This window comes from Parasteatoda tepidariorum, chromosome 6, assembly GCF_043381705.1.
Source record: "Parasteatoda tepidariorum isolate YZ-2023 chromosome 6, CAS_Ptep_4.0, whole genome shotgun sequence".
Lineage (NCBI taxonomy): Eukaryota > Metazoa > Arthropoda > Arachnida > Araneae > Theridiidae > Parasteatoda > Parasteatoda tepidariorum.
Genome location: NC_092209.1, coordinates 89,696,252 through 89,718,189, shown reverse-complemented (window position 1 = coordinate 89,718,189; position 21,938 = coordinate 89,696,252). Strand labels below are relative to the sequence as shown.

The following is a 21,938-nucleotide window of genomic DNA, read 5'->3' as shown; positions in this document are numbered from 1 at the left end:
ATAATTAGATTCAGGCCACAAAAAGAAAAAAAAAAATTTTGAAATCTTCAAAGACAGAAAAAAACATTTTTTTATTGTAAAACCTACATCGACCAGTAACTTGAAAGTTTGTTCCCTTTTTTTAAAAAAAAAATATTTTTTTAATATATTATAACATAAAACTGTAAACGGTACTTTTTTCTGAGAAATGAGATATATTAATTGATATTGAAATTATAATACACTGTGTAAGAGTAATACACTGGTGTTATACACTAGCATTATAAAACACTCGTGTAATAAATTAAGAGAATTTGCAGACTTGGCTGATTATCTCTAGAACTACTGGCCTGATTTTAATGAAACGTGATATGATTGATACAATACAATACAAAACAAACAACTATTTCAATTGTAATACACACACGTGGTCGTGCGTAGCACTCCTTGTGGTATGAAACAGCTGTCGCAGAATAAACAAAAAAAAAAAAATGGGTTAATAGGGGGTATGGTCCCATCTTATACATGCCTTGCAGCGTGATTTCATACTTGAAATAAGGCAGTTTATTGTTTCCTGTGGCAATTTCATACCGTCCGTCTCCAATGAGTGTTACGAACTATCATGTTTGTGTATTACAATTGTTGAATGGTTATTTGTTTTGTATTGTATCAATGTATGTACTTATCAAATTTCATTAAAATCGGTCCAGTAGTTCTACAGATAATCGACACAGTCTGCAAATTCTCTTAATTTATTACACGTGTGTATAATAGTGATAATTGTAGTTACTAGTATTAATAATGTTGGTTTTTTTAATTGTGAAGTCGTAACCGCTATGGCTATCTTGTGCAATAAGTGGCTATTGTACTTCAATAGTAATAATAATAATAATAATAATAGTGCAGCAATATCAAACAGGTTCCCCGTCGCGTACCCCCGCCCACTGTCAATTTCATATGTATAGAATATTTTTTCTAGTGAATGGGCCATCGGACATTAATTGCTATATTAAAAAAAGATAATTTTTAAAGTTTCAATTATTTATGCAGCTGTTAACATGGTAAACAATAGTTTTGAAAATATGTTGAATACAGTAGTCAAATTTTTTAAATTTCTTTTTTTTTTAAATTAAACTAATTTTTTTTTAGTTTATTATTTTTGCATTATTTAAATAGATGATAAAGCAATAGAAACATACAAAAATATTGATTATTACTCAATATTATACAGAAATATAAGCAATACTCCTTAAGTGGGCGGGGCTAACCGACTCTCCCCTATAATGATTTTAAATTAAGCAGATGAATCGATGCAGTAAAAAAATATATATAAATGAATTTTTGATTGGTATGATGTTATAGTTTTCAACTTAAATTGTTTTATATTTTTTTTCATTTAAATTTTTTCCGTTATTCAGTAATATTTATGATTAAGATAAGAAAAAGGTAGGCTGAAATTTTGATTTTTTTTCTCCCCTGCTTCCTTTTAGTGCGTAGAAAGAGGGAGTAAGCTTCATTTTAATCCCCGGATGACATTCGTACTCAGCACCCCGTGATCCGGCACCATGTTATCCTGGTTTCGGGGATCCGGGATGTCACATCTGATCATTGCTTTCATTTCTCAAATGCTTCTTCGCTCCTTTTCTGCCTCTAAGCCAGGAGAGAAAAAAAAAAGACATCTTTCCTTTTATGTATGTTGACAAAATACTTTCTATGTTTATATTTTATAAAAATAAGCGAAATTTTATTTTTGTATAAGAATATATTTCAATACTACAACACTACAATAATATCTTATATTTTGATGTGCAGTCGGACTTCTGTTTAACGAACTTTCCTTTTTCGAAGATTATTTTGCGAATTTTTTCGAGGAACCAAGAACATTTTGGAAATTTCTTTTTAAAATAACTTCCAAATAGCAAAGTGAATCTTTTATTTAAGGAACTTTTCTTTGAGATCCACTTTCCCTAGTTCCCAAAATATTTCAGAAGATTTTAAACTTGTTAACGCATTTTATGGGGGAAAATGACCTTGAATTGGTTTTAGAAACCACTTAACTTATAGAGAAAACAGTAAAATCGGTTTCCCTTTTTTTTTTTTGCATTTCAAGCGAAAAACTCAGACAAAATGAACGAATTTTATAAGTATCAATTAAACTTAAAAAAAAGGGGTAATGTATGTTTAAAATTACTTTTATAATAAATGCGTCTATAATTTTATGCATAAATTTACCTTTTTTTAGTTGGAAATGTACGTAGCATGATAGTGTAACACTGTTTAATGTTCTGCTCTATGCTTGCTTTCCATGCCGATTTCTTTTAGGATTAAGATTTATGAAATAAATAGTCGATACTTTGTAAGATAATAGTGTATCAATTGTTATTGTAATTATGTCTAGTGTTTATGAATTTTGAAAAGTGTTTTGTGTCGTTTTAGTATTTAAAAAGGTAATTTTCTATTCAACGAATTTTCCCGATAAACGAACCATTTTTCGGGATTTTGTGACTTCGTTAAATAGAGGTCCGACAGTATTTTAGAACTACTTTACGGAAATATATGATTTATTGTATATTAATGTGAATTCTAATTAATGAGAATTCCCAAACCGTTGCTCTTGTCAACCCCCAGAACTGTTTTCGCAGTTTGAGCTCGTCTACTTTCGTATTTTAGGTTAGGGTATTAGTTTACAATCGGGGGCTTCTCTATGTTTGGTGATTTGGAGAATAGAAAAATAAACTGAGAATCAATCTCAGAACGGTAAACGAAAATTACGGATATCGAAAGACAAAGATTGAGTTTCAGTAAAATTATTTTTACTTTTTGAAGTGCAAATTAAAAAATAAAACAAGTAAAGTAAAAAGAAATTTAAAGTCTAATCCTACTTAGGGTCAACAAAGAAAATTTTTATTTTAGTTACTTTTTATAAAATAATAAAAAAATTTAATAGTAAGAATCGGAAGGAGAAAAAAGACGTTTCATATCAGACAACTATAAAAGTATAAATTTGTCAACCCAAAGTCGCCGACCCAACTTTTAGGTTGACGACTACCAATGTTCAACTCCGCAGCCTTGTCATTGTGAACCTAACCCAGAAGACAAGGCAACTCCTGGATCAAGTATTGGGAGAAATTTGCTTCCGTGAAGGACTTTTTGTTGGAAATAACCCGCATTTGCATTACAGGGAAATGAAAGACCCTAAAACCTCCCACGATTAGCCTGACGGCAAGGGAACTCTAACCATGATCCGTCTACCACTGTGAATATTTTACGTCAGCACTGTGGTCGGTACAAGCCGGATGCGGGATTCGCATAGACCAGCTATCGCTGCGATTTGAACCCGGTTCGCCTCATGGAAGGCGCACTCTCTATCCCCTGAGCCACCGCGACTCTTTACATTGATCAGTCTGCAACTCTTAATATCTTTAATAATTTCTGATGTCGTTGCGAAGCGAGAGCAATATATTAATTTTTTGGCCATTGCCAATATTATAATTAAGAGTAGGACTATTAGATTGTAATAGTTTAATATTAGACAGTAATAGCATAATAGATAGTATCAGTAAAATTAGGATAGACTTCAATGTTTTTTTTTACAATTTCTTACTTTGCATTCAGATTATCAAATAGAAGAAATTTTCTACTAGGGAAGAAGTTTTTTTTTTAGATTTAAATTTAAAAAGTAATCATCTTAATAACAAACACTAGTGCACTAGTGTTTGTTATTAAGATGATTATTTTTTAGTTTAAATCTAAAGGATGATAGTGTTTGTTATTAGGATGATTGTTTTTCAATTTAAATCTGAAAGATGATAGTATTTGTTATTATGATGTAAGTCAATGCGGAAACACAACGAAAAGGAATTAGGGAGGGGGAAGGAGGAAAATAAAATGACTCTTGTAAACTAGATTCATACGAAAAATGTTCACAAACTTTCAAACGTTAAACACCAGTCCCCGTCACATATTAGGGGGGTTGTTGAGTACGTAATATTCGGCGGAAGAGGACTGCGGGGGTGTTGGAAGGGTCATTTGAATAGAAATTAGGCTGTTAGGTGCAACGGCACTTACCATCAACTCCACAATGGGGGCATCGGTTCGAAAGTAGGAGTTTTGGAGAGGGTGGGGGAGAACAATGCAGTCAGGGGTATCCATTAAATTCAAATAGCGTCGCCTTTAATGAGCCATTGATAGAATTCAAACTATGACTGGGAAATGATTTCTTCTTTTCAAGTTGAAGAATTCAGAGGAAAGAGTGTTATGAAGGTGTCATTTGAGAGAAACATTTGTTGATGTTAAAGACAGGAAAATACTACGTTTTACCGAAAAAACATTGGATTTACCAAAATAGATTTATTTTATTTTTATAGCAGTCATTGAACTGCTAACCCAATTTTTTGGGGTTTACAACTACTAATATTTAACTACGTAGCTTTGCAATTTTGAACGCAATCCATAAAACAAGAGAACTCCTGGATCAAGTATTAGGAGAATTTTGCCTTCGTGGAGGACTTTTATGATAGAACTAAACCGCATTTGCTTTACATTGAGATTAAAACCACGAAAACCTTCCACGGTTAGCCTGACGGCAAGGGGACTCTAACCCATGATCCGTCAACCACTGAGGATATTTCACGTCAGCATTGTGGTCGGTGACAGCCGGGGGGGGGGGGTGGAATTTGTATCGACTAGCCATCGCTGGGAATAAAACCCGGTTCACCTCATTGGGAGGCGAGTGCTTTATCCCTTAAGCCACCACGGGTCTAGTTTAATAGTTTGTATTATTAATATGTCCCACCTGTTATATATTTTATATTAATATTTCTTTCGGTAATTTAAAGAAGAATAGTTTTACAGAACCGAGTGTGAAATAGTTTTAAAAGGGCAGTTTCAGTTTTAAGTCCCTAATTGTTTTCAAGGAAGAGAGGCTGTTTTGTTAATTATCTTTCATTTTATAATTTCAAAATATTTTCATAGAAAAATATCTTCACTTGAATTTAAATTTTTGGACATACAAACTATAAACATAGTTTCATCTACTTTTCAGTTGCTTCCTGAACTGGCAAGATATATAGTCAGATATGATTTTGTATTTTACCGCACGGAGATAATAAAGATAAATTCGAAGATAAGTTCAAAGAAAAGTTCAAAAAAGATTAAAGATAAGTTCAAAGAAAGATAAGTTTTCTGATTCCACATTGGGTAAGTACATTCCACGATCTCGTGTTTTAGCGTAGAAATATTTCAAATATAAACCTGAAACCTTGTGTCCAATATTTTGGACAACAGTTGGTATAATTTTATCTCTAAAAATATTTTAATATTTTTTTTTATTTGTATGTCTTTACAGATCGATCACCTGTGCAAAAATACAATCTGTTATTGATTAAAAATAAACCCGTTAGTCTGAGGTTTTAGTTACAATGAAAAATAATTCAAAGGTAAAATACTTGATTAAAGCAACCTTTTGGATACTTTTAGATCATAGGAATGTTTTATTTCAGTCAAATGTATTTTGTTTCATTCCTAAAATGTAAAGAAATACATTATGAATATATACTACAATATGTTAAAAAAGGGAAAATATTTTTCAATTTTTATGTCATAATTAGCTCTAGCTAAAGATATAAAATTTAAATTTATTTTTCGTCCTGCAGTGGACTGATTGTAAAGACACGGTTCCCAGTAGAACACCGCAGTCAAGCATCACTGGCTGCGGTCAGTGTCCGGGTGAGTGTCTACGAAGTACCGAGGGTGTGCGGTATTAGTTCTCGTTAAACCTGTTCTACAGTAAAGTACTCGATTTCGCCCACAGACCGTTGGGCTACCGAGGGGGGTTATCAAAATTGTGATGGCATGTCTTCGGATCAGCCTCAGGGATGTTTCCCAGACAGTCGCCAATAGCCCATTAGAGCAGTTCCAGTGCAACGTAAATAAACTAAAACAACAAGAACAACAAATTTATTTTTCAAAAACATTTTTTCTAAGGCATTTATGAGTTTACTATCTTAAAAGCTACATACTTCTTTGTAAAATATGCCTCATTCAAGGCATGCGTCTTAGAAGGTTTAAAAACATTATCTAAATCGTGAAATATATTTATAAAAGTTAAAAAGTATGCGTTCTATTGACAGTCATGGTTGTTCTTTGATTATTAGCTACAAATTTGCATGTAAATGTTTCCGTTAACATTGCTTGTATTGAATTTTTTTTTTTTAAATTCACAATTAAACCATGAATTTAAAATGGTAATATTTACACGTTCTCTTTTTTACCCAAGCAATTGATGAAGAAATTCTTATTTAATACTTTGAGGTTCAGAAAAATTACATTTTTAAAATTTAATAATTTCATATTTGTATACTTACATAATTTGAAAGCAAATATTCATTTTTATAGATTTAAAAATAAAATTTTTGTATTGACGATAAAAGGAATTTTTAAAATTTACATATATGTTTATATTTTAAAAAATTCGTCAGAGGTTTCTCAGATTTTTCAATCCTAAGAGAAGAAATATTAATGTACGATGTCATCTTTTGAGAAAGTTCTAAAAGCTTTTAGCTAGTTTTCAGTAATATTTAATCTTTTACGAACGCCAAAAATCAAAATAGTCTATATAAATATTATTTAAAATTAAATATTTATGAAGACTGCTTTATGAAGACTGCTTTTGAAAGATAAAGAACTGCTTATGAAATACGTCTAAGAGATTTAAGTTCTTCTTTCAAATAACTTCGCGACTTGAAAGTCTTTATCTTAGAATTTATTATCGATCTTTTCTTCTTATATTTTGTTCTTTTTATTTTTCTTCCCTGAATTTAATTCCTATCCTTTTTAATATATATGTAATACAAAAATAATAAATACTTTTGTATTAATAAAAGAATTAAAACTCTTTCGGTTTCATAAAATGTCTTTGTTAAAGAGTAAGCGTAGAGATATTCTATTTTGGGAATTCAAGGCTGAAAACATACCATTGAATAATAATTAGATTTATATTTGAAAGGAGGAGTTATTTTTAGAATCTTGTCCCTCTTTCACTTCCATATTTGGAAGCATTAAAGGATTTTCCATAGTGCGTAGAGTTACAAAGGTATGTACGACTGGAACCTAATTACACCAATCTCTGTACTATTTAATGCAAGACCGAAGGTTTTCGGATGTCTCTTGCTGAATAACGTGTTCCAATAAACATCTACCGGAACCATCCGGAGTCTTGTCCACTCCCCCTCCCTTGTGGAGGGCGGATGTGAACTGTTATAACCACCAGCATAACTTTTAATAAACCTTTTGATAACTTATTATTGTTTTGACAGCATTTCTTAAGATGAATACACCAATGATAACAGAGATGTAGCCCTGTTATTATATATATATANTATATATATATAAAATCTCAAATGTAAAGAAAACAAGGAAAAATTACAGAACAATGAAAGAAGGGAAAAAGAAAAGTGATAATGAAAATCAGGGGAAAAAGTTCCGAAAAAAGGAATAAAAATCTCAATTATCACGTGATATTATACAGCTTTATTGTTTTTACCGCTTAAATTGTAGAAACCGGTATACGCTAAAAATAAATACAAATAAGAAGTATAAAAAGAATCTGCTGAATAAAAACCCGTTACATGTATGTTTAAATATTAAAGTATTGTAAACAAACTCGTGCAAAACATGTAATTTTTTAAAAAACTACTGTGCGTTTAATAGTTTGCTCTAATTATTACAATATAATAAAATAACATAATACCTGATATAACATAATAACATATTATTCTAATATATATATAATATATCGTCGAATTTATCCAATTGCCGAGTTATATTATAGATGTGAAATCTCAATGATCAGGTGATATCTTTCAGATTTATTGTTTTTTCACGACTGAAACCGGTTTGTACTCGTTTACGTTCGTGAATCAGTGGGTTAAATTAGACGATATATAATACAATTTCGATGAATGGATAAATTCGACGATGTATTACGTAAATATAAAATGGTTATTATATCGGATATTATATTAGTATATTACAATAATTAGACCCAATTATTAGCCGCACTGTAGTTTTTTAATAATTAAATGTTTTTCACGTGTTAATATGTAATACTTTTGTATTTAAACATACATGCGACGGGTTTTATTCAGAATATTTCTTATATACTTCCTATTTGTATTTATTTTTAACGTATTGCATTACAATGTTAAAAAATTGATACACTAACGTAAACTAGCGATAACCGGTTTCAGTAGTGTAAAATCAATAAAGCTGTATAATATCACCTGAGAAATTAAGATTTTATATAGAATTTTATAGTGCGTCTAATAGTTTGGCCATCTACTGTATGTATTTAGAATAATATATATTATTTCCAGTAACTCAATTTACTATTTGATTTTATAAACTAGTTTGCGGAATTCAAGCAAATTCCGCTAAATTCTAAAATTCTCTCACTAAAAATGCTTTGAGTATTCCTTTTGCTAAATAAATCGAAATTCATCGGAGTCTCTAATGAAATGTGACATTCGAAAAAACTTATATTTAACTGTCAAAATGAAATAATATTCTGTCGGATTTAAGAATCTCTTATTTCAATTTCAAGAGGGCCCAGAGGGGGGAAAACATTAAAATTTCATCATTTTGCATAAGATGGAGGGGAGGAGAGAAGAGCGAAAATGATGAATCATTCGAAAATCCGAAATGACTGAGTAAATAGATTTCAGAGTGCTTCTTTCATTTTTCTATTTCAGACACAAGTTATGACATTTAGAATTTCTCCATTTTTGCATCCAAGCTTAAATATGGATTAAATATTCAAGTATCTAATCTATAAAATGAAACTGTGGAACTAAACAGGGAATAGATTGATTAAAATTTATATTTATTGCGATATTAAAGGCATTTTGGGGTATGTGCCAGTGCTCGAAGAAAATTTCACCCAGAATAACTTTTAATCTAATGTTCGGATCTTCGGGTATTAGGACTCAATGGTTCAAAGAGGTGATCTCAAATATATTAATTAGCCCGGGTAGCATGGTGGGTAGGGCACTAGGCCCATGTCCAAGCGTTAGTGGGTTCGATCCCTTGCGGCCGAAGTCTTCCCTGTCGAGTAAATAGTGACTGATACACGTTAAATTTGACGCGTTGCAAAGTCCTCCATGCTCCCATATCAAATCAATCACTCTGTGGGTACTGATCCAGCAGTTTCCTTGTCTTCTGGATTGGCTCAAAAGAAGACTACGGAGTTGGGCATTAGTAGTAGTAGACCCAAAATTGGGTCGGCTGTTCAATGACTGGAATAAAATATGTTAATTGAGCAGTGGTGGTTCATAGGACAGAGTGTTCACCTTTCAATGAGGTGAACCTGGTTCAAATCCAGCAATGGCTGGTCGATGCTAACTCAGCGTCCGGCTTGCACCGACCACAGTGCTGACGTGAAATATCCTCAGTGGTAGACGGATCATGGGTTAGAGTCCCTTCGCCGTCAGCTAACCACTGGAGGTTCTCGTAGTCTTTCTCTCCATGTAACGCAAATGCGGGTTAGTTCCATCAAAAAATTTTCCCTATAAGGCACATTTCTCCCAATACTTGATCCAGAAGTTCCCTTGTCTTCTGGATAGGGTTTAAAACCGCAAGGCTACGGAATTGAACAATAGTAGTCGTAAGCCCAAATATTGGGTGGTTGTCCAACGACGGTTATAAAATAAAAATATGTTAATTAAACCGCGATGTCTCAGGGGATAGAGCGTTCGCCTTTCAATGAGGTGAACTGGGTTCGAATCTCAGCGATGGCTGATCGATGCTAACTCTGTGTCCGGCTTGTACCGACCACAGTGCTGACGTAAAATATCATCAGTGGTAGACGGATCATGGGTTAGTCTCCTTGCTTCCAGGTTATCCGTGGGAGGTTTTAGTGGTTTTCCTCTTCATGTAACCCAAATGAGGGTTGGTTTCATCAAAAAGTCCTCCACGAAGGATAGGAAAAGTACATATGGGAAAATACAAAAGATAGGGTGAAGGATGGAAGTGATAGGAAAATAAAATATTAATGGAAAAAAAAAGAATAAATTAGTTCTTCCAACATTTTCGTTGCAAGTAAAGGGACTTTTCAGGAAAAAATTTGAAACAAGCACAGGTTAAAAATAAATTTAAAAAAAATGAAATAAAGTGCGTTCTTTTCTTGTATTTTTGTTAATGTATGTTATAGTTAGAGATATAAAGGAATGTATATTTAATGAGTTTTCATTGCAGTTGACATCGTATTATTTCACATCCATGGAATGATAGAACTGAAAGGAAAATCGAAACTTAAAGATGCAAAATTGTAGAATGATAAAACAAAAAAGTAAGTAGCTCTAAATAATCACATTTAACGACATTAACATAATATTTGTAGTAACATTTTTGTTACAAGTGGATGGAGTATTTTTTTTTAAAAAAATGACACAAATGCAGATTAAAAATTATTTTTTTGTTGCGAGTGGAAGAACTTTTTTTAAAAAAAAATTGGCACAAATGCAGATTAAATATGTTACAAGTGGAGGGACTTTTTTAAAAAGAAATTGGCACAAATACAGATTAAATATGTAACATTTATGTTACAAGTGAAGGGGCTTTTTTAAAAAGAAATTGGCACAAATACAGATTAAATATGTAACATTTATGTTACAAGTGAAGGGACTTTTTTAAAAAGAAATTGGCACAAATGCAAGGCTAAAAATGTAACATTTTCGTTACAAGTGGAGGAATTTTTTTTAAAAAATAGCACAAATGCAAGGTTAAAAATGTAACATTTTCGTTACGAGTAAAGGATTATTTAAATTTTTTTTTTACGAATGCTGATTAAAAATGTAATACTTTTGTTATAAGTGGTGCATTAATCAAAATTTGGCCCAATCAAAGATTAAAAGTCAATATTTGTTATTATAGTTGGGTATTATTCACCGACTTAAGGACATTTAGATTATATTTAAGTATTTTTCAGTACAGTAAATATCCAATTCAACATCCACGGGACCTAATAGAAAAATTGAAAAGTTAGGGAATAATTTTATCAATGAAGAGAGAAGGAGTAATAAGTTCATTCTACATTTTCGTTACAAGTAAAGTTTTTGTTTCATTAAACAAGTCAAAATACTTAACTTCATAACTAACGAAATATAACTAAATATTGAGTACATTTTACTTTATCCTTTTGTTTCATGTAACGACTGTATCGTACAACCATATATACTCATGATTTTGAAAACACATTAACGTTTTATTTACATTTTCCTAACAACGTGAAATAAAATGTTTTTATAAATTTCATTGTATGAAAATTTAAAATAATTTTTTTAAAATAAGTCTTTAGTCAAAATTAAAAGTATAATAATTATATAGTATGACTAAAAACAGATTTAAAAAGAATTTTATTTACTATGGGAATTAAGGTATATCCATTAAAGGTATTTAGCTTATCATTTGAATGTTTTCCCAGAGTTTATCATGACATTATCTTAACCTAAAGAATTTTTATTAAATTTAACAATTTTATATTCTAGTGCATGGCAACACTGTTGATTTCCATCACTTTCGTGCAGTCATAAGAACTTTAAAGATCTAGATTGGATTCGTGTTCTCATTGCAGATCTGAAGTTTTTAATTCAGGTATGTAACATTTCTCTTTTGCGACATTTTTAATATAAATGAAGATATTTTTAAGATTTTCCCTGTAGTTATATACAGTAGAATAATCTCCATATCTTATTAACAATTCTGATATTAGGTTTATGTTACAAGCTTCGCATTTCCTTCATGTCATTTCTTTCGTATTTTTGGGTGCCAGGATTCCCTTTACTTTTTCTCTGTTAAGTGTCTGATAAATGTCATTCTACTAGAACTTTTTGTACCAGGATTCCCTTTATTTTATCCTTAAATGCCTCATGAATGTCTTTCGTATTTTTGGGTACCAGGATTCCCTTTACTTTTTCTCTGTTAAGTGCCTTATCAATGTCACTCTACTAGTATTTTAACCACCAGGGTTTCCTTTGTTTTATCCTTAAATGCCTCATTGATGTCACATTCTTAGCATTTTCGTGCGAGGAATCTAATTATTTTCACTGAGCAAAAGTGTCTTATAAATGTCGCATTCCTGATACTTTTTGTTCTGGGATTACCCCTATTTTATCCTTCTAAATGGTTTATGATGAATGATTTTGGTAAAGCACTTTTTTTAATGAATCCGTACTTTTAAAACTCTTTGTTTTTTGTAAAAACATCCAATATATTAAGAACTACTTTTTAATCTGTTAAAAACCGAATAATGGAAGTTTCAAACAAATGACATCAAAGAACTAAAATTTTAAAATGCATCGAAACATTTCCTATTGACTGCTGCCATTCGCCGTTAAAGAAATTAATGGTTCAAACCTAGTCATTCATTTCTCTTTCACGCAGCTTTCGAGGGAAGGGAGGGGGGAAGAATACGTGAGTGTTATGATGAATGATCAATGTTGCCATTCCGCGTGCGACTAATAGCCTCTTTTGTGACTATGAAATATTCATGGATCAATGTTACCGGTTCCCATAAAAGCTTAAGGGTCACGAATAACCAGTTACTTTTCTGTCCATAAAATGGACTACTCCCACTACTTTATCCCCCCCCCCTCACCTTACCCCCACTTTTTGGATTGTCTAGGCAACGTCTGTGGGTTGTATTCTAGAACCTGATAGGAATGCAAGTGCGGAAAAGGGACATTTTTGGGGACACATTTTGCTAAAGATATTTGTGAATTATGAATGTTTGTCCAGTAGTATTTGAGAAGCTAATTGGAAAAACGTGTTGAATAAGGGGAAAGGCATGTGGAAAATCAATTTCAAATAGCGTAGAAACATATTAGCAATAATTAATTATTCAGAACTGTCGTATTTCTTAAAATTAATGTTCCATACTTGCCATTCTCCATACTAAACCTAGTAATTTGAGAGCAAAAGTGGGAATTTTCTCTCTTCAACTAAAAATAAGTATTAGTGAAGAAAGCTCCAAGTGACATGTAAATATTGATTCGGAAAAGATTTTTCGGAGAAAACAAAATTTTTTTTTCAGGCGACCAAAATTAAAAAGATATATATATTATAATTGGAAATCGCTTGAGCAATGTAAAAGAAATATTTGGAGGTAAAAATGAACTAGTTTAAATAATATTAAACGGTGATGAATTTGGCGAAGAAGTCGCTCTGCATTGGAAATCATATAAACATGGCCGCCGGGTACTCTAACCCTAATTTGATGGAACAGCTGAATTTAAAATGCTCATTACTGGGAAAATAGGCCCCTCCAGAGGCCAAAAAAGACTCACCTGAGATGCCTTGGAGAATTACATAGTGATTTTAATAGAAATTATAGAAAAATAAAGGAAATATTATTGTTTTATTTGAAGATATTTAGAGCTTGTTATGGAAACGTCGTTCCCTTATACTGGCTGGACCAATAGTAAGCAAGGGGACTCTAATCCATGATCCGTCTACCACTGAGGATATTTCACGTCAGCTCTGAGGTCGGTGCAAGCCGGGTGCGAAATTCGTATCAAACAGCCATCGCTGAGATTCAAACCAGGTTCACCTCATTGGAAGGCGAACGCTCTTTCCCCTGAGCCAAACACAAAAGCGTACTTTCTCCGAATAAACATGCCTTTTTTTCCATGGATTCATATTTCTGACCCCCGAAAGTGGTTTTAGTGGTTTCCTAGACCATAATAAGTAATATATCACGTCTCAAATTGTTTGATGAAAAAATAAAGTTTTGGCTTTAAATGGGTTAAGTACATATACAAATTAATTTGTATTTATTATACTATTTTAAAAAACTAAATTCTTATTTTGAAATGTAAATAAGTTATGAAACTGACAAATTTTATTTGACATTTTACTTCCAGTTTTGCGTTTCGTATTCCACACCGAAGATGACTATTATTTGTTGGCAACGATATCGTAAATTAATTTTTATTTATAGTACTATTTTGAGAAACTAAATTGTTACTTTGAAGACTAAATAAGTTACGAAAGTAACAACTTTTAATTGACATTTTACTTCTATTTTTGCGTTTCGTAATCCACCAAAGAGGACTAGTATTTGTTAGCAACGATATCGTAAATTGATTTTTATTAATTATGCTATTTTGAAAAACTAAATTCTTATTTTGAAAACTAAATAAGTCATTAAACTGACAAATTTTATTTGACATTTTACTTCCAGTTTTGCGTTTCGTATTCCACACCGAAGATGATTATTATTTGTTGGCAACGATATCGTAAATTAATTTTTATTTATAGTACTATTTTGAGAAACTAAATTGTTACTTTGAAGACTAAATAAGTTACGAAAGTAACAACGTTTCGTAATCCACCAAAGAGGACTAGTATTTGTTAGCAACGATATCGTAAATTGATTTTTATTAATTATGCTATTTTGAAAAACTAAATTGTTATTTTGAAAACTAAATAAGTTACGAAACTAACAACTTTTAATTGACATTTTACTGACATTGATATTTTACTTCCAATTTTGCGTTTCGTATTCCTTCAAAGATGACTAGTATTTGTTGGCAACGATATCGTAAATTGATTTTTATTTATTACACTATTTTGAAAATCAAATTGTTATTTGGAAAACTAAATAAGTAATGAAACTAACAACTTTTACTTGACATTTCACTTCCAGTTTTGCGTTTCGTATTCCACCCAAGATGACTAGCATTTGTTGGCAACGATATCTTTTTTTTCCCGCTGACGTCAATTGGTTTCGGAAAATCCAAGAGCATATCAGCCCCCAATCGGCAGCAGAAATTCCATGAGTCAGTTTCAGCTTTTATCTCTGCTCGATGCATTTTTAATAAGATGCTGTCTTATTGAAGGAGTTTATGAGGGGGTTACCCCTCGGGGGACATGGATAGGGGGGAGATCTGTGGTCTGAATGAGGTGACAGAACGTATTCGATTAAAGCGGGCCGCCGTTCCTTCGTTATATATGAATGAGTGATTCCCTTCTCGATGGACAGAAACTAGATTGATTCCGTTATGTTCAGAAGTCGGCTAATGTGGTTAGTTCATGTTTTGCTGACATGGCTTCTATACTACTGGCTCAATGTTAGACCAGAAAATTTTCCTAAATTTAGAATGGATGCAAGCATAAACATTAGAAATTTATAAACTCAATACAAAAGAAAATAATAACTTCTAAAAAATTTAATGATCACTAAAAAAATTTTTTTTTACAATTTCCAAAGTTTCAGAAAATGGGCACTTGTTTTAAAAAGTGGCTACTGCTTAAAATGCTTCTAACCACTGACCGGTAACAAAATGTACTAATTTTTTTTCTCCTATGGCTATAGAAATTTAAAATAGTGGTAGTAAATTTACTTTGTTGGAATTATTTTATTGTTCAAAGAATATGAAAATAATCATATGAAAAGCTATACAGTGACCTCTCACTTATGCACCACCTCTTTTATGCACCTTTTTCATTTATACGACGATTTTTATAGGTCCCAGTACATTAGGTAGGAAAATAATGATAAACATCCTTCGTTTATGCGTCACTTTAAAAATAAATTTTTCAATTATGAGCCGAAATTTTAGGCTAACATTTTAGTTTTTTTATCCTTTAAATATTTTTTCTTTTTTAAAAAAAAAGGGTTTTAAATTAAAAATTAAAGCAATTATATAAGCTATCCTTGTTACAGATAAGAAGAAATAAATATGTTGTTAGATTCTATTGAATTGTGCAGCATATTATGACGTCAAGTACTTTCGTTAGAAATTTATCAAGTGATGTTTCACCCCCTCCCATAAAAATCAAACTTTTTGTGAAGAACTGTTCATTTATGTGTAACTTAAACTTGTAGACGATGAGAACGTGGTGGATGATACTGACGAGGATGATTAAGTTCCTCCAAATCACACAGTAGTATCAGAAGCGTTAGACACTATTCGTGACTATTTACAATTTAATTCTGCTTCTAAAAATTCCCTTTTCCCATTTATATGAACTGGAAAAAACTGTTTTTGACATACGTCGGCAAAAACAAATACAAACATGTATTAAGGATTATTCTGTAAGAAAATAAATTATCTTTATGTATGTTATATTTTTTTTATTGTAAAATTATAGTAAATACCAAAACAGTATAAATATTAACATTTAATCTTTAGAAACATATTTATTCATATTGTCACTGCAATTTACGTTGCGTTTATTTCACTTATGCGCTTTTTTCTGTTGGCCCCTGCATAAGTGAGAGTTCACTGTGTACTTAACTGTGTACATAAAATAATAATAAGGCTACATTTTAAGTTGGGTTTATTTAACTCGGAACTTATCTACACTGTTTCCCTAATCTATAGTTTTTTAAAAATATAATAGTACTTTCTAAGTGTTCTACATCTCTACACTTTTGTGGCATTTTATTATTAAAGAGGACCCATAAATCAATTTGCCATTACTGTTCTTAAACTTATTCAATTCCAAAGCTGAAATTTTAAAGGGAAAACATTTTTTTAAAAATCCCTAAGAAACAAAATACGACATACAGAATTTATCCTTGTTTTTCCCTTTAAAGCATATAGAACTTATCTTTGTTTTTTCCCCTAAGCAGTGTATGGTTTTATGTTAAACAAAATTGAACCAAAAAAAAAGTTTGATTGATGTATTTTAAATAATTCATGAGCTGTTCAGCATTTTTGAAAAGTAGATAACAACCAAAAGACTTTTCAAACAGAAAATTTATTTGTTATAAGGAAATAAGATATTGGCCAAATATACAGAAAATAGAAATGAATACCCGGAAGTTTGAATTTAATTTGAAATTATTATAGCTCAGCTGTAATTAATAAAATAAATACACATTTAATAATATTGGTTTGTTGCAAAATCTATCGATGTTGTGTTTTAATACATATTGGTGATTTATCTCTATGAAATGTATTTTTTTAGATTTTAACAGAATTAAAACCAACAACTTGATATGCAATGAGATGATAAATTAACCAATTTGTTTCTTCAGTTTATATTAATTCACAACATAATTTTTTTACAGTTTAATACATCAAAGAAAATTATTTTTGAGCCAAAAATTTTCATTAGAAATAAATTTGGTCCGTTTTCCTACTTTCATCTTACTTTTCATTTAGAAAATTATATTAGCTATAATAATTTCACCCGTAAATGAATTATTTTTATTTTATATTGAATTTTGAATTATCTTTTTTATATAAATCTTTTTTCATTGGTTGTAAAAAAAATTTTAATAAATCTAGGTAATAACATTGAAAATTAACTTTTAATAAAGTTGTATGTAAATTTTTGGCAACAGTAGACGTAAATACCCATTTATTTATATTATTTATTAATCTAAGAATTTTCATATTATTTATAAATGAAATGATGCAAATCAATTTTGCATTTGATGCATTCAGTCCGCGAAAACCATTTGCACCCAGGACATACCAGAAAAATATAACTTAAAAATAATGTCAAGTTTTTTTCATTCACACATGATTTATTGTCTTATAGTTATCAACGTGCGTTCGGAAACACACACTCTACGAATAAAATCCAGTGAAACTTATGTGTAGACAATTAGCAACAATAAGGATTTAAGGGTTAAGTTATATCTTGCAGTTGGCCGGGATAACCTGGTTGGTAGGGCTCTGGGCCCATGTTCAAGAGTTCGTATGCTCGATCCCCGCCGACCGAAGAAGTGTAGTAAATGGTGAATGATGCACGTTAAATTTGTCGAGTCTCAGAGTCCTCCATGTTCCCATGACGAATCAATACCTCTGGGGGTACTGATCCAGGAATTTTCTTGTCTTCTGGATTGGTTCAAAATTACAAGTCTACCCAGTTGAACATTGAATGTCGTAAACTCAGAATTAGGTCGTCTGTTCAACGACGGATATAAAATAAAGTAAAATATCTTGCAGTTCTATTTTTAATTAGGTTTCTAAAGGTCAACTAACGCAGCATTTCTCATAGCGAAAACACCCAATACTATGATGAAAAAACTAAAAAATAAACAAAATCTATTCGATAACAAATCATCTGTAAATAAATTTTAAAGAGTTTTAACAAAACATATTGCATAATTAATCAAAGCTTTGTCTCTAGGCACTAAAATAAAAATAAACAAACACAATTATTGTGCCTTTTTTATTTCCTGCGTCGTAAGAACTATAAGAAAGACCTAGATGAAAATCAAATACATAATTTATAACTGCATTTTCTTATCTCAAACTAATATTTTTCTGCATATTCGTTGCTAAAGAAATGCTGCATTTGTCACATGAAATTTATTTTCGTCAATAACTCCATTTTGATATTTACGAGGAAAAACTGTTGAAAAAATGTCGCGCTTCCATAATTTAATTTGAAGCATCGCTTCCATAAATCAATACATAAATGATGTGAAATTTCAAACAAAATAAGTAATATATATCATTACTGATTTGCACTTGCAATTGAATCAGGCATGCTCAAAATTCACGTGATATTGTCGAGTCTTAAAGTGTATTTCTTGTTAAAATGACTACAGTCAGTCTTTATTTTTAAGTATCTACTTGTATTTACTTTGACTTAAAGTAAAAATCTTGAATTCAGTACCGTCATGTGGGGCTACTTTGCGCAGTGGGGGCTACTTTGTGCAAATTCGAATTTGGTACTTTTCAAGTGCTGCTATTCAGTATTATATTTTTTTCACGTTAAAAATGTGTGGAATTTGAAGATAGAAGTCTCCTCTATTACTACAAACATTTTTTCGAATTTTAAAACAATCTCAGAGTGTGTTTTGTTTATCCAATGTCAACAACCTTCCGAGAACGTCGGACGTCGAAAAGTGTGCGTGGAAACTTTAGCTGTGAAATGCAAGGACGTTGATAAAACAATTGTCGTAGGTGCAAAATTTTTTATTTATAAATTAATAAACAATTATATCATGTTAGGGTTAAAAAAAAATTTGAAAATTAATAACAAATAAACGGAAAATGAAAAAAAATGCACTGTGGGGCTACTTTGTGCAAAGTTTCATTCGTTTTTAATTCGACAGAAAAATTGTCAGACGTTATAAAAAAAAATACCTGGAACGAGAAATTATCGCGATTACACTTTAGAAAAGCTGCAACAATGTTTGCAAGCAGTTGCTGGTGGTATGTCGATTGCAGAAGCTTCTCGGAAGTACAAAATCCACAGAAATACTATCTCTTATAAAATTCACAGGAATCGCGTGAAAAGTGCTGGTAAACTATTATTTTTCTTCTACAAAGATTTTTCTAATGAATAAGAATATATTTTATAAGACATCAGGTGATTTTGACAGAAACTGAAGAGCAAGTTCTGTCATGTTCCTTCAAGCATGTTAAGTTCAAATTTATCAATATTATAAATGTTAATGAATGTGTAATAATTATTATTTTTTAAATTTCATCCATTTCAATGCTCAAAAATGTATATGGTTTCCTTTTGTTTAAACTCAAACGTTTTGAAGTAACCATTCTTTTTAAGAAAAAATTCTTTGTAAAAAATGGTATTTTAACGCTGAAAATTATTATCAAACTAATATCTTTACACATCTTGATGTTTTTGTTATTAAAAATGTCAACAATTGACTTTTTTAACAATTTTATATCAATATTTTACTAAAAACATGATTATTTAACTGAATTCCTATCGCTGCACAAAGTAGCCCTACTTGGGGGCTACTTTGTGCAAGGTATGTTTTGACTTATTTGTAAATATTACATACAAATAATGCCAATATTGATCAAATTCGCTCGTCTGAGTCCAGTTATGAATATAATATTGATAAATTTTACTAAAGTTTGAATTAACATAGTTTTTTTACACGTCAAAGTTCAAAAACTGCGAAAGCCTGCACAAAGTAGCCCCACATGACGATATTATTAAAGGCCATTTATATGCATACAGCAAGGTATTCTATGGCTCGTTCACAAGGAGTTGGTACCTGACTCCGCCTTCATCACGTGGTATCCGACGATACTATTTTGCTATTTTTGGGTTTTTGGGAGAAGGATGTGAACAATCCTGCATGAGGTTGCTATTTGGAGATCGTATGACAAAAATATTTATTTCGCAATCTTTATGGGCATTTTTTTAACATTGAATATTTCATGATATTTCTCTCTTTTGAGTGAATAGTTTGTCCTTTTTGAGACATTTTGCTTGAAAATCAGCAATTTTTAAAATTTAAAACACATTTAGTTAGCTAGAGTAACGAAAGGTATAATAGCAGATGATGAAGAGAAGTAAATGACTGAAAGAGAATTTACTGTTTGCGTTAGGCGCACATTAAGGGTTGTCTCAATTTCAAGCGCGGGGATGCTTCTCCTTTCCCGAGCTTATGAACTCTGCGTTCGAGAAGGTGGAGCCAAGTGCCAACTCCTGGTGAACTAATTATATAATTAATTATATTTACTTTTACTTTTTTCTTCATTCTGCTCCACTGTATTCTATTTTTGACACTTGTGCACCAGCTTCTTTCCTGGATAGCATTGTATTCGGTTTCCAAATTTATCCATCATAATATGGGTCTACTCTTTTTCCTGCTTGTTAACGGTTTATAATAAAAATAATAAATCGCGGAATTGCCTGTGAGTAAACATACGAGATCGAATAGTATTAACAAATTTACTAATGCATCAAGCACTGGTTTCATATTCAATGCAGATTTACACAGAGCATCTTGATGTATAACACAATGTTGAAAAATAAAGTTTTTCCCGGGATAGTTCTGATTAAAGAGTCCAAGGAATCCAGATTTTTTTCCTGTCATATTTGGTGCACCATCAGTCCTATGCATATGCAATATTGCGTATTTTTGTTATGGGCACTTTCAAATTTCCTGAAACTCGCGAAAAATATCACAACCCGTTGTAATTTCCTTCACGCATGCAGGCTAGTTCCTCAGTAATTTCAAATTTCTCATCAACACCTCTTATAAATAACATTAATTGAACATTTAGTATAATTTCATCCACAGCCATTGAGCAATATTTAAATTGTGCATTTTTGTACTCTAATTGTGGTGTCAAAATTTTCTCGAAAGCTTCGATTCTAGAAGTCACCGCGAATAAGCTTACATCCTCAAAATTATTTTTCATGTCTGGACATAAAACAACACGAACTTGGAGCATGGATTGTTTAACAAACTCCCCATCACAGAGAGATCTATTATTTTAAGCAATATTATATGCTACAATGCTACTTGCATGCGTAGCCGCTTCTGGGTTTCAGTTTATCTGCTTGAAAAACTTTTCTCTGGCTGATAATTCTTTAAGAAGTCTTTCTTCATTTTGTCTTCTTTAACATTCAGGCAATTGCTTCGTAGTTGGCATTCTTTTGCTTTTCTGTAAAATGTCGGTTAATGTTGCATTCTTTAGAAACTGCTACAGCTTCATTGCAAATAAGACATACTGGTTTATCTTTCACAACTGTAAAAAAATACTTTCAAGTCCATTGAACTTTGTGTTTTTAAGTAGACATTATGGGGTTAAAAAATTTAACAAATAATTGAAACAAGCACTAGCTATACAATTAATAATTTCATCGCTATTTACAATAACCTTATATGTGTGCAATCTTTACATACGCACTAAATAATGTTAGAACTCACGTCGGGCGAAAAATCAGCATTTATATATATATATATATATATAGATATACGAATATATAACGAATATAGAACGAATATATTAAATATATATCTCGTATATATACACCAAAGAGCCATTACATTATGATCACCCTCCATCTATAATAATGGGCTCACCCAGATTTTCATGGTTTCACATCCAGGAATAATATTTTCATGGGGCACATTAGGACCCATAATCCTCATAAAACAATCCCTGACGTCTGTAAGCTACTTGAACATAGTTGCAGACCAGGTTCACCCATTCATGGCAACAGTT

The 21,938-nt window shown here is 31.3% G+C and overlaps 1 protein-coding gene across 2 annotated transcripts in view; it reads left to right on the top strand.

The window, feature by feature from the left end:
- Positions 1–5,028: 5,028 nt before the first annotated feature.
- Positions 5,029–21,938, top strand: part of LOC107442570 (vesicular glutamate transporter 1) — a 202,369-nt gene continuing 185,459 nt past the window's right edge. For both annotated transcript variants that reach the window (XM_016056167.3, XM_016056165.3), the window contains exons 1-3: positions 5,029–5,178; positions 10,231–10,324; positions 11,523–11,628. The gene's annotated coding sequence lies outside the window, so the exon portion shown is untranslated. The remainder of the gene's footprint in view (positions 5,179–10,230; positions 10,325–11,522; positions 11,629–21,938) is intronic.